General features: G+C 43.9%; 1 protein-coding gene across 1 annotated transcript in view; it reads left to right on the forward strand.

Annotated features, from left to right (window-relative positions):
* Positions 1 to 15,095, forward strand: part of LOC122806497 (probable G-protein coupled receptor 83) — a 184,769-nt gene that overhangs the window by 8,364 nt on the left and 161,310 nt on the right. The window lies entirely within an intron of this gene.

Below are 15,095 nucleotides of genomic sequence, written 5' to 3' on the forward strand. Positions count from 1 at the left end.
TGCAGAAAATAAGAAAAAAAATGTAAAAAGACAATTTTGTGGGAAATCTGAATTTTGCCATTATAGTGGGAAGCATGCAGAACCAAAACAATAACAGGTAACACTGGTAGCTAAGTAGATAGGCTCTGATGTAGTGGTGTAACAAGGAACTAAGGCAGCAGGGTATACAAATGAGCTAAATTTATTGAATAGTAAAATGGGAGGGTGTCTGCCTGCACCTAACTGTGTAGGAGCTATAATACTGCACTGTAAGCAGGAGAAGCAGCTGACATGAAAAGGGTGTGTGTCATCCTTGGTGTTAGCACATTGAAGCTCCGCTGCCTCTATTTGCACATAGCTAAGCACAGCTAAGCAAGGGGTGTGTCTGAGCTACTTTAAGAAATGTTGACTGCGTTTGTGTCCCTCGGGGGGGGTTGTTTCTGCTCAAAACTGTTTACTATAGCTGCAGGGGTTTGTGTAACATGCCACATGGCTTAAACACAACAGAAATAATTAAAAAAAAAAAAAAAACAACAGGAACCAGCAGAAGTGTTTATATTTGAGCAATGGGTTTAGAAGGGGGTGGAAATGGGAAGAAAATAAAAAAAAAAACAGAAAATAGCAGAATAAAGGCAGTGAAATACAAATAATATAGCTGGCAGGTGGAATGTAGCATAGTCAGCCAATCACACAGGCTGCATCTGCAGCATGCCAGAATAAACTATGCAAACACCTTTCAGTCTGTTTTTCCCACAAACTCAGCACCATTGGTGTACACACTTGGGGGAATTTTAACTGCCAAAATGTTAGGGGTTGTCACTTTGATACATCAGTATGTGCTAGATGCTGAGGGCAGTGAGGAGGATAATGCTGACAACCATCCCAGACTGAGGAGGAGGAGAAGAGTGTTCAGACCCAGTGTAACCTACCAGGGGATACATGATCTGGAGATACTAGAGCATTTAGACCACTCACGTCAGAATTACAAATACATAACAGCAGCCACAGTGGGCAAAGCCTATGACTGGACTACAGAAGGTCAAAGAGACACACATAAGGGGAAAGGGAACCACTGGCCAGACAAATGGAAAATGTGTACACCAGAATAAATTGTGCAGTAACATAGGTGCCATGCAGTGTATGGAGTCAGTAAACATCACCTACAAATACACAACACACACCCATGTCAGTGGAGGTCCACATCAAACAAAAACCCAAACAAAGGACACCTCAGAGTCAAAAATACATGAGAACTCCACAAACGTACACTCCACAGATCATGCAGACTCCACACACCAGGTTCTTGCAAACACTAAGGTCTTACCCCAAACCCAAAACACCTGCCCAACACAGATAGGCTAACAGCACTGTCCCTCTACCCTGTTCCATACAGACTCTGCTGAGGTGACCCCTGTCTGCCATACAAAGCAATCCAGACCCTGCCCTGATGGGACCATTGCACATCAGGAAGTCAAGGCCCACTTTATCAACCCAGAGGCGCTGCATCAACCTGGCCTGTGATATCAATATGGCTTGTTGGTGAGACAGATATGTGTTCCACACACTCCCACATCTGTGGAATACACTCCCTGTCCACATCAAGCCTAGGGCCCCAATACCCCTTGTGATGTGCTCCCTATATAAGTGCGTGGGAAACACAAAACACAGTCCTGTGATTCCACCTGGGTCCCCGCCAGACAGGGTCTCTGTGTGCTGACATGTCTTAACATGGGCTACACTCCCATCTGTGTGGGTTGTAAGAGCTTCAAGGTCAATACCTACTAATGTCATATCAACCTATTAACCCATACACAACTGTCAGTGGTTCACCATAGTACTCTGTAATGCTCTGCCACTGACATACCTGGATGTCACACAGTGCTATGTGGAATTTACTACACATATAATGGACATTTCTGCACAGTAGAATGCACTCTGTACCCACACCCACACATCTCAACCTCTGACAGCAAGACTTCTGGACAAGGTCATAAATAAAAGTGGGACAAAGGCCCAATGATAGGCACATGTTGTAAATATTGACCTTACATACTGAGAACGTTGGTAGAATAAGGGGTTTTGCATTAGCAGGAATTGTCTGAAGGTTATGAAGTCTGAAACACTAATGTCTGTCATTATTTTGTAATGTCAGTCTTTAATTATTTGCAACTAACTTGCCATAAAAATACAAGTTTATGTAAACTGGACAAAACGTTTAGACAAACACCTACACAATCTGCCAAAAACTGTACAGTTGAGAGGTATGGGCTCACATCAGGATATGACTTTTCAGGTAAGAAGAATACCACACAAGCAGGAGATCGCCAGCCAGTATATCAGCAAGTTGCTGGACTGTTTACACAACTTCATCAGTCAACTGGCTGTAGCCACACCTCTCAAATGGCCTCATGGGTGCTGGAAACATAGAGCCAGGGGGAGCCCCCCACCTTTACAGCTGCAAGACCTGTCTGAAAAATTAATGAAGTGGAGTTTTCACACTAACATGGATTCACTGTTCTTGTTCTCTTATTGTTCTGTGTTACTGGAGTTATGCTGCTGCTGTTCCATTGGTGCTGCCAGAGTCATGCCAGTAAGGAGAGGTTTGTTCTTTTATTTGCAGGAGTTATGCTGCTCTCACATGCATGTGTGTGTGTGTATGTGTGCGTGTAAAATTCCCCCGTTAGGTATAACTGGTGGTTAGTGTTATTCAGGCTCAAATGAGCCTGAATTCTCTACCCGTACCACCACTTGTGATTCAGGGAGTTGAGTCCATAGCTCTCCACTGTCCAGACTTTCACAGAATATTTGGCTCATACTTTTGGTCTGTTCCTCTTAAAATGTGTGTTTTTCTGGCAAATCGGTGAGAACTGACTTCACTAAATAATGATAGCTCTTTAAGTTTCAGTCTTCCTCTCTTTCAGGAAACTCTAAGATTATACAAGCAATATTTAAAATGTGTCCCTGGTTTTGGGCCTTTGCCTCCCAAATAAATTTTGGCTTTTTCCTGATTTCTTGTGTTGCGAAGGTGAGAGATTTAGTTGATCGTCAAGTGGATTTTACAAGGAGCTGTGAGCTTCAGGGGAAGAGAAGTTTAATGCTACTTATGCTAAGTTGGTGCATTGTTAGTAGCACAACAGGTAGTATACTTGCTTTTGATGCAGAAGGCTGTGAGTACTACTCCCACAGTATGCAGATGGATCGCTGATACTGTACTGTGTTGCACTTTAATGGGAGTGGATGCTGCAGTCCTATGAATTTTGCAAGAGATCCTTAGTAACTATCAGTTTGCCATCCATTCCCCATTGCAAAATTACTATCGTATCATTTTTAATGTAGCATAGGCAATTTATTCTTCAAGGGCAACAGGCACTTTATTTGTAGATGAAACAATGAAATATAAAGTTGTTTGCTAGTAGCAACCTCTTCATTAGTTACAGATCCCTTTAGTGTGGAATTATTTAGATGACTTATTTCTGCAGAGATTTTGCATATTTACTGATATTGGTGGATTGTAACAACAGAAGTTTGAGTGGCCTTTTATGGTTGAAATTTTCTGAAATGAGTAGTTTTGTCATTATTGGTTCATATATTTTGTTTCATTACTCACTAGAAGACTGTTCCAAACTACAAATTTAAAACACATTCTAACAAGTGGTGCTGTAGTATACAAGGAATATAATTTAATACAATCAGGTTAATACAATCAGGAAAGTGAATCAAAGAACGTATACATGTATGCTTGCTCACAGGATGCAGGAGATCAAAATAGGGGAGGAGACCAGTCACCAATTGTGTCCCCCAGGGTTTGGTGCTGAGACTTTTCTGTTTGGCATATACATCTCAAAAGTAAAGGAAATACCAAAGGGCTTTGGCCGACTAAGTCTGAGATTACTACAAGCTAGGAGCAGTTATTGAATCTTCAAATGACTTAACCATCATGCAGGAAAGTTTGTCCCAAACAATAACTGGTGCTAGAATCATGAATTGAAACTAAACTCCAAGATATACATTACTTTGGGAAGTCATCTACTCCAGGGAACTGCCAAATTGACAATGCCCCCTGAGAACTGACCCAGTTGTTTGGCATTTGGGAACTTGTGTGCACAGTGACCTAACTTTTGACCAATATGTGCCCAGAGTCATATGAAAGTCTTTCTATATTGCACAGCTTATAAACAAATTAATTGTGACTAGATCTAGAGATGTTATTGTCCCCCTTTACAAAGCCCTCATTAGGTCAATCATTTTGTATAATGCCCACTTTAGCATGTATCGGTCCAGATCCATGCAACAATTGTAATACCCACAAAGATACCAAGATACCTTACTAAAAGGATACAAGTCCTAAATAACAGGTCTTGCATGGACCATCTCAAAGATTTATCACTATACTCAGTATCCTACAGAGTGCTTAGAGGTGATGTGTCTTGCATACAAGGCATCCTCTGATGTAATACAGATGGACCTACTGAACATCAGAAAGTCAAATGGCATCAGAAATACTCAGTCCAGGTATCTAAACTGAATGTTGTGGAGAGATGGATATATATCCAGAACAGACTATCCATTCAAGTAAAACAAATCTCATCCCTGTCCATATTCAAATGCTACTTGGATCTAAGGATGGGTGATAGAAAATATATGCCGGGATTACCCCTTATGCCACTAATGGATAGCGGCAGCTCCTAAATTCTACATCCTTTACATGGGTCTCCTCAAATTATCTACAGTATGATCACATTTATTCTCTCTAGGGCTAATATACAATTATCAGCCATACAATAGGTAAGACCAATCAGGAAATGTTAATTCAAGCACCAAAATGGAAATTGGCTAAGCTCAAGATGTCCTCCAAGCGAAACTATGTTGTGGTAGTAAATAGTTTTAACAAATTGCTCTTTTTAGATCACTAAGTGATCCTGTCACCCTCCACCCCCCCCCCAGTCTTCCAACATCTTCTTGCACCTCTGACTGGCCTTTTTTAGGAAAGAATGTCTATAGTTGGGCTCATAATATTGGTCTGTGCATCATACATCTTGTATTCCTCTGGTAAAACATTGTAATGATCTGAGGATGTCTGTCACTAGGTAATGGCACAATACATTCCAGCGTCAGACTTCAGATGTGTCAGAAAACGTCTGCTAAAACAAACTCTGTACCTCTAGCAGCTTCCTGTTTACTTCTGAGAGGTATGGCTGTAGCACACAAACCCCCGGATTGGAGTACAGCTATCTCTGGAATGGAGTCCTGCTCTTACTATAGAAGGTCATACTAGGCATGCTCCTAAACTTAGAGAATCACAGCCCATGTCAGAATCCACATCAGACTATATAACTGTATTGTGCATAAATGTATTTGCATACAGACAGCTATGTACACCTTAACTGTCTCTACACACACCCATCAGACAAGATTACCCTCAGCTAGCTGTAGGTGGGCCATATGAGATATATCTGTATCTGTTGCATGTGATACACAGACATATATATGGGCAACATATAACAATATATCAAGCATACACAACATGGGGAAGAGAGAGACAGACAGTGATAGAGAGAGAGAGAGAGAGAGACACACACAGGGAGACACACACAAAGAGTGAGTCACACACAGGGATACCCTGAATGGCATAGAGTGGTGCCCTGCTGTGGACAGTGGCATACCGGTCATAACCTGTCACACATGCCAGCATGAAGGTGAGCTCCATTGTGTAATAGTACTGAGGTGGGGGTTATAATATCACATCACATGCCTTTGTGTGGGTGGGTGTGTGTCTGTGTGTGTCTGTAGGTTTAAGTATTAAGAGGCCGTTCCCACTCAGTACACTTCCCATTGCCCTACTTCACAAGATCCGCTGATGTCATTCCACTTAGAAGTACCACTGGACACCTGTCACCCCTATAAGCTCTGTAGCACGTGCCACAACTGCATAACACTATAGTACAAATAACTAGATAGGTAGGGGTTCTAATCTCAGTCCTGGTAAGTGGGTGTGTGTTTGTGTGTTTATAGGTGAAACAGTTTTAGGCCATTCCCACCCAGTACACTTCACGTGCCCTACTTTAGCAGTCTTGCTGATGTCATTTCCCTTAGAAGTACCTTTGGACACTTGTTAACCTTATATGCTCTGTAGCTCATGCAATATCTGTGTAACACTATAGTACAAATAACTAGATATGCAGGGGGTTTATTCATAGTTTTAGCAAATGTGTATTTGTGTACAAGTGTTTGTAAGTGTGTGTGTGTTTGTAAGATGAAGTATTTTGAGGGCTTTCCCACCTGCAACACTTCACTTCCCAGTGCCCTACTTTAGCAGTCCTGCTGATGTCATTCACATTAGAAGTACCTTTAGACACTTTTCAGCCCTATAAGCTCTGTAGCGCATGAGATAAGTGCGTAACACTACAGTACAAATAACTAGATAGGTAGAGGTTCTAATCCTAGTCCTGCCAAATGTAAGTTTGTGCATTTGTTTGCAGGTGAAACAGTTTTAGGACATTCCCAACCACTACACTACCTAGTGCCCTACTTTAGCAGTCCTGCTGATGTCATTCCCCTCATAAGTACCTTTGGACAACCCTCAGCCTTATAAGCTCTGTGGCACTTGTAATAACTATGTAACAGTATAATACAAATAACTAGATAGGCAGGGGTTCCATTCTCAGTTCTAGCAATTGTGTGTGTGTGTGTGTGTGTGTGTGTGTGTGTGTGTGTGTGTGTGTGTGTGTGTGTGTGTGTAAGTTTGTGTGAAGGTGTTTGTAAGTGTGTATGTTTACAGGGTAATGTATTTTAATGCCCTTCCCACCCAGTACATTGCCCATTGTTATACTTTACAAGGGGTCTAGATGTAATTCACCTTAGACATACCTTGGGACACTGCTAAATTCTATAAGCTCTGTGGTGCATGTGATAACTTTCCCATTGTCATACTTTACAAGGGCTCTAGATGTAATTCATCTTAGACATACCTTGGGACACTGTTAAAGTCTATAAGCTCCATGGCACATGTGATAACTGCGTAACACTGTAATGCACATAATTAGATAAGTAGGGGCTCGCAACTCAATACTGGCAACTGTGATACTGTGTGTGTGTGTGTGTGTGTGTGTGTGTGTGTGTGTGTGTGTGTGTGTGTGTGTGTGTGTGTGTGTGTGTGTTTGAATCATATCCTGTCTTTGTGTGTGTATTTGGCTGAGAATCACATCCTCTGGGGGTGTGGGTTTTACCCTTTTGTGGTGTGTACCACCCAGTACACTTCCCATTGCCCTACTTTACAAGGTCTGCTAATGTCATTCACTGTAGCTGTACCTGTATACACTTGTCAGCCCTTTAAATTCTGTGGTGTGTGCAATAACTGCATAATACTGTAGTACAAATAATTAGATAAGTAGGGGTTCTAATCTCTATACTGACAACTATAGTAGTGTGTGTGAAGCATATCCCCTGTGGCTGTTGTGTGTATCAGTTATATCATTTAAGGTCTGTTGACCCATTACCCATGACATTACTTTAAAGAGCCTGTTAATTGCATCTGCCTCACATGCACCATGTAACACTATACAGCCCATACCAGTCATCTGTGCAAATGTACATGGAATATCCACATGTTTGCAACCTATACGTGGTCTGTGTTCCCTAACAATGAACATTCCTGTGATATCATTGTCAAATATGTCACAGTTACCATCGTGACACACATGCCAGCAGCAGACATCGTACCTGACTGACACATCATGGTGCTACAAAGTCTGTCACTCTATCACTTGTGCAGGTTTGTAGGAGCAGTAGATGAGACCAATTGCTATTTCTGGTGGGTTATCCCACCATCCATGAAAGCATTCGCAGGAATACTTGTTGTAAGAGGTTGTGTGTTATGTCCCAGGCATATAATCAATGTGGAGCATGTCATGTGCACATAGATCTATAGTTCATACAAGTGGATATGTATGGTTACTAATACGTCTATTGGCAACTGTGTATGTGTTTCTCTATGCACAGCCCCTGTGGCTGTCTTTACTGTGTGTATGTGATGGTTATACCATTTTGTGTGCCTCTTCCACCATGTGAACTCTGCCATTGCCAACCTAGTTTCAGCCCATACAGATGTCATCCACCGTACAAGCACAGTTACACAGTTTCTAACACCAAGCCACACTGGTGCATGCAATGGTCATATCACTGTGTATTGTACACAAATAGATGCGTAGGTCATCTACTCTGAGAAGTGTCAACTCCATGTGCATGTGTGTTTCAATGCATGTCCCCATGCAGAAGTGTGTGTGTGTGTGTGTGTGTGTGTGTGTGTGTGTGTGTGTGTGTGTGTGTGTGTGTGTATGTGACAGATGGCTCTACCATGTTAAGGGTCTCTGAACCCACCACTGGCAATCCTAACAGCCCCTGCAATTGTCGCCCACTTGAATAGTAGTGGTAGACACTCCAACACTACATTATCTCTGTGCTGTTTGTGTTAAGGTATCTAGTGCTATTGTTTGTAAGACTGTGCAGGTAGGGGCTGTGCTCAGCCCTTTGATAGCTGCCCCATGTACAGGACTATGACTTTGTGTGCACTACCAGCATGAGAGGCCACACATGCATATGAGTTAGTAGACACACATGATGGTGATTGCCAGGTTAGACTAACACAGGCTGACCTGTGTCAGAAATACATGCCCCAAACCTGTCATGCACAGTAACTGGCATACCCTCATCAACTGCATGACGGTTGAGGGATGGGACAGAAAAGGCAGTGTCAACAGGTGCTGATAGGTGAATCTGTTGCAGATAAAGTAATGGCTAAGCTTGTGAGGGACCTAGTGCCAGTACTCAAGTAACTTCCTCCTTGTGAGCCTGCAGTCCTACAGAACACCCAGGTGACATGCATGAAGGCTAGCTGGCTGTGTCAAGGGTATGTATGCATGGTCACACTGTCTGCCACAATTGTCGCTCACACACTGTTGCATGTAAACACACCTGGTAAACATCTACATATACAGTTGTACCTTGGCTATGAAAAGTTCACTGCGTTTCCACTCTGCCATACTCATTATTGCTACTGTCAGCAGGCCCGCAGCCTGCAGACTCACAAACACCTGGAGCACAAACAGAATACAGTATGTGAAACTACAGTCAGTCAGCAGTACTAACAGCAATAATGCATTCTGGTTAACAAGGTGCATACACCTCAATGTGTACCTATAACTATTGCCAGTAACAGCACCTTGCACAGCATTACATTACTGTACTGTACTATATTCACCCTGTGCATCAGGCTCATATGAGCATGTCCCTGCATCAATGGTATGGATAACAGGGTTGGGACACAAGTATCATCACATGCACAGGGTGTGGTGTGGGATTGCCAGAGGTCTAGGCTGGGCCATATGGTTGACATCATATGTGTGTGCATGTGTCTGGAGGGGTGGTGTTCAACTGGGCTGGCAGAGGAGCTGTACATGTCTGGTGGTGACCAGCCTGTGATACAGATGTGTGAGTGTTTGACTGCACACAATCAAACCTTGTGGATGTCCAACACAGGGTTATGTTGGACAGCCATGGACCATACATGGCAGGATGTATGGTTCACCGTCTCCCGATAGGGACGCCGGAACTGGTTCTGCCAGGAGTCTCACTGGCACCTTCAGGCCCAAGGACAGATGCAGCACTACTCCCCAATGGTGATTGCTGTCTGCTGGATCCACGTACCTGATGGGACTGACCAGGACCACATGCCTATGGCCTGCTCCGGTATGGTGGGGACAGCACTCTCCCTTTGGTAGTGCTGATGGTACTGGAAATACAGGACTGTGAATGTGCATGGCCATGTGGGCTCTCATCTGATCATGTTGTTGACCTATATCCACCTGGCCAATGCCCTACTCCCACCATATGCTCAAGCACAGACATTGCATGGTCGAGCAGTGACAATGTCTCACCCCCATCTATCCACGGCATCGGCAAAATAACATATGGCATCACAAATGCTGTGGAAGTCATCATACATGGCAGGAAGAACTGCATTCAAGACCCTGATGATCTGTCTGGTGTTGCTGTCAGTACCCGCCTGTGCCTGAACCATAACATCCATCTGGTGACACCTGCTGTGGCACTTGTGACAGGGGCTTGATGGGCAGCAATCCTCCATTGAGCACCCCTGTCCATCTGCCTGTGTGACCTCGCCTGCTGTCTGTCTATGGCGAGTATCTATACTCACACTTGCCATAATCACCACACTAGCCTGTTCCATGCCACTTCCCTCCAACTGTCCATTATCTGTGGATGCTGGGGACTGGGTATGTGTGGGCATACTGACTGTGTGAGGGGGCATTGTGGGTGAAAGTGGGATACCAACAAATGGCATAGATTCAGGCCCTGACAACCCCACCTGTGTCTCACTATGACCACCATCATCTTGAGGGTCCGCTAAGACACTTGACATCAGGTTGTGATGGGGAGAGACACCAACTACCATATTCACCTGCAAGGGGAAGACAACATATGTAAGTTAATACCCTGCAGTGTTATGTTTGCTGATGTACACACACACACACACACACACACACACACACACACACACACACACACACACACACACACACACACACACACACACACACACACACACACACACACACACACACACACACACACACACTCCTGGTAAAGTCTGGCACAGCTTTGCCACCTATGGGCTGTTCAGGCCAGACCTTACCATAGTTCTAACTGCCACAATCCATCTCTTTAATAGTTACTGTAAGGCCCTCAACAAAAGGTGACAAATCCTACTGTGTGATGCGCCTATTAGCAGAATGGTAAGTGTGACCAAGACTTTTGAAGTGAGCTATACAGTGTGACCAAGTGCATATGCAAGTACTGTAAGAGATGACTTACTGCTATACAGACCAGACACAATGACAAGGTTTAATGATATGTGATAACTAATGAAGGAACAGGAGAATACTCTATCACTGCAGTACATACACAGTTCAGAAACACAGGGATTCATTTCACACAACATTACAGGACAGTCTGCAATACATACAGAAAACATGTAAAGTGCTAAGTGCATAACTTCATAAGATGATACCAGGCTATTGGCCCGGATGCCCTCATAAGCCTAGACCTGACTTTCACCCATATCCCTTCAAAGCCAGCACCTGTTTCCCCTGTCCAGCTGGAACACATGTGGGATCCCAGGGGTGTCTTTTCCTTTCCCCAAGCAGTTGTCCAGCTTCTTCTTCAAGAGGGATATATACATCCTCTGCTAGACATGGGGAGGGTGTGTATTTTATAGACAGTGTATTGTGTGGGACACTACACTATCCCGTCCACAAGTACTATACATGTCACAGACCAGGTGAGGGCCTTGTGTGCATGTTGCATGAGTGGGGTTTGCCTTACCAGATATGCAGAAACACCATCAAGGCTGGTTTGGAAATGGTCTTGTATGCCAGACACAGGCCGCCTATGATCAGTCTGTATGATACTGAGTACAGGGACAGGGCTTTCAGCCTATCTGTATAGGATAGGTGTTGCAGACCCTGGATTTGCCTGGTCAGGAACCTCTGTGGTCTCTGTAACTGCTGCATTTACTTGGTAAGGTACATGCCAAAGGAGCCATTGTACTCAGTAATGCATCTGATAAGGGTGGAGTACAGGGATGTTGTTAGCTCCTGGTTCCTGGATGACATATCCATATTTGTGAGGTGAGCCATGATGACAGCTGTCTTTACAATGGTGCCCACATGGTGGGAAACTGTCAGGTTGCTACCAACCGTGGTACACAAGTAGCCTCATATCTGATTGCATGCTCAGTACATTGTTATTGCTGTCATAATTAATGTGGATGACACCTACCACAACAGGGAAAAATGATGCATCTCCTGGCATTCAGTTTGAGGCAATGCTTCTTGCACTGGTCATTAATTTGTGTAAGGGCCTCTTGCAGGATGCTCACATATGTAGGGGAATGTAAGATAGTGGACAGCTTGCAATTATCTGTAACTCTGGTCAGCCACAGACCACTAGCTTTGTCTTGTACCTCAGAAATGTATATCTCAAACAGTAGAGGCCCCCAGACTGATACTTGGGGTACACCACTCTGTAAGAGTCTACTACTAGAGGTGGCTTCCACTACTTTGACCGTGTGGGTTCTATCATTGAGCCAGTTAGCTACCCATCTGGTAACATACAGGTTGATGCCCAGCTGTGTAGGCTTATGTATCATGGCTGCCTGGAGATTATTGTAAGATATTTGGGCTAGGTGAAGGTAGGTAGTGTTCACCATCTTCCCTTCTTCCTTGTGTTTGTTGACTGCTTCAGATAAGTCGACCAGGTTTAACAGGCCTGATCTCCCTTTGACAATATCACACTGTGTAGGCTCAAGCATTTTAAGGTTGCCGATGTCCCTGTTCATAATGCCCTTGATATTGCCTTCCATGCCCTTGCAGATCAGTCTAGTTAGGTTGATGTGCAGATGATTGGCTGGGTCAGTGGATTGCTCTGCCTTTGTGTATAGGGATGACAGTGGCTGTCTTCTGTGCAGATGGGATGACACTGGTGCTCAGGCTTTGGTTGACTACAGCATGTAATGGAGCTGAGAACTCATGCCTGTGTTCATGTAGGATGCAGCCAGGGATGGTATCAGGTCTATGGAGACTTCCACGTGTTGCCTTTGAGAGGGCATTACGGACCTGCTTCCTGATGATGAGGGGAAGGCGGCAGGTTCTGTGCATGTCCATGTGTACCGATGGGGGGGGGGTAGGGGTGTGATGTTTACACTTAACCTGTCTGGAGCAGGTTGGTTATATCTATGCCTTATGTGTATGTGGTGTTATTGACCACCACTACAGAGCAAATTTGGGTATTGCCTCTGGGATTGCAGAGTGGAAGGCCTAGTGATTGGCCTTGGTGGATGTGTCTGATTTGCACTCAAAGATAGTCTTAGAGTAATTCACTTGTGGCCTAATTTGCTTGTTCAGACCAAGGTGACATTGCTTCCAATTAGGCACCTGCTCTTACTTGGCCCTGTCCAGCAATTATTTCCTCCTATTGTGGTATTTGTGTATTGCTGCTGTCCACCACAATGGCTTACCCTACATTGAGGGAGATGATGTTGTCCTGTCAGGTATTACTGAGTCCATACAGCTATGCTGGTGCTCACATAGTATTGTGGTATGGGCTTGGATACTGCTGCTATATCCAACTGATGGGACAGTGGCTATAAACCTACTTCTACCTTCTCTGAGGAGGTTTATAGTCATTTTTGGAAAGTTTATTTTGTCTGACCATGACATGTGGGTGGGGGGTGACCTCAACAGTGATGGCTATGTGGTCAGAGCTTGCCAAGGGGGATGACACTATAGGAGTTCTACAGTGGCTACTCATGTTAGTTAGGACCAGGTACAAGATATATTCCCCTGTCATAGGAGTGTTGACCAGATGATCCAATGCATTTCCATTGACAAAGCCGAGGGTTCTCTGTGCATTCATGTTCAGGTAAAATAGGTCATGCCCACTATGGTTGGGTAGTTAAAGTCACCCAGGAGCAAGGTAGATGATTGAATCTTGACAGATTCAAGCAAATCCAGATAGGTGTAGTGGGTGTCCAGAGTCATGGATGGAGGTCTGTAGCTAGCTATGATTTGAGTAAGTATTTTGTCAACAGTTAACTGCACTTGGGATGTCTCCTGTGTGTGTGCTCTCCACAGCTGCAAACCAGGCATCAGTGACTACACAAATGTCAGCATCCCTCAGGACAAGGTACGCTTGCAATGACATGAGTTTCATGCTAAGACCCATAGCTCCTGTTAGAACAAGACATCTGAACAAAGTCACACATCACTGGTGGGCAAAGGCCGGAAAATAGTGACACTTTATAAATCTAGCTGTAACACACTTAGCTGCTAGCAAAGACCATTTTGCATTCACAGGAATACTCCACAGGATATGAAATCTGACATTCAAATGTATGCTATTATGTTATGTCTTCAGTCTTTACTGGGTTGTCAGTGATTTGCCAGACAATACACAACTGTATGAGGCATTGACTACAAATATGAAGCAAACATGTGATCAGTCTGCAACACTCTGGACAGTTGAAAGGTATGAGCTCAGTATATAACATACAGTTCAGCACACACCTCTCTGCCAGTTGTTTACTATGCTCATATCCTATATAAGTCTCTTACATTTGTAAGACAAGCATATGCATCATAGTAGCATTCAAAGTTGACATGAGAATATTTACAACATCCCAGGTAGGTGGCCTAGCAGTGTCACAGTCAGTATTGGACAACAGATGCACCAGTACACGAGCTGACCTTTGCTGGGGTGACTTAGGAGCCGGAGCTGTGATCTATGTCACTGCAGACAGGGCCAGCAGGAATGGCCATAGGTGCCAGACAGCAACACATGACTCCAGCAAGTCTTGTTGCAACCTAGCATTTAACTTCCTATTTCACATTATCGCATACCCCGTTCTGCATTCCATTACATGGTTAATTGATTGACATACCTGTTATAGTGTTGAAGAGTTTCCTCAGAATAATGCAAATGTTTAGGATAGTGTAGTCGCAGTCGGTCTTTGTGTAGATGGGTTCAGACCTGTTTTTCATAGGTAGCAGCTTGCCTTTTGTAGGTAATGCTCATGAGCAGGTGATGGCCTGTGCACTAATTGGTGTCTCCCACTTGCTACTTGCATCCAGAGCAGCTGTGTTGCTTTTTTATTAGCTAATGCCACAGCAACACAGTGCTATAATTAAGTCCTTCATGTGGGCATTGCCCCTTTTAATTGCCTGTGAGGAGAACATTACGAAGGTGTGGGGGCTACAGCTTCACAGAAGGTAGGTGGAAATACCTCTCAGAAAAAGAAATGTGGAGACAGCCCAACAAAATAGGGGACAAAGTTCCAGAATTGGGTACAAATTGTACATATGTATTGCTGTTATACACATAGAAGATTACTAGATTAACAGGGTTTGTCTGGACATGCATTTTCTGTGTGACTTGATGTCTGACAGTGATATGTATCTGACATACCTCTCAGCTGTCCAGATGTTTGCAGAATGCACAGAGGTTTGCCTCTTAAGTTTGGTCTGTTCCTCAGACAATTTCTGTTT

The sequence above is a fragment of the Protopterus annectens genome, chromosome 7.part0, assembly GCF_019279795.1.
Source record: "Protopterus annectens isolate FY-2018-M chromosome 7.part0, PAN1.0, whole genome shotgun sequence".
NCBI lineage: Eukaryota > Metazoa > Chordata > Ceratodontiformes > Protopteridae > Protopterus > Protopterus annectens.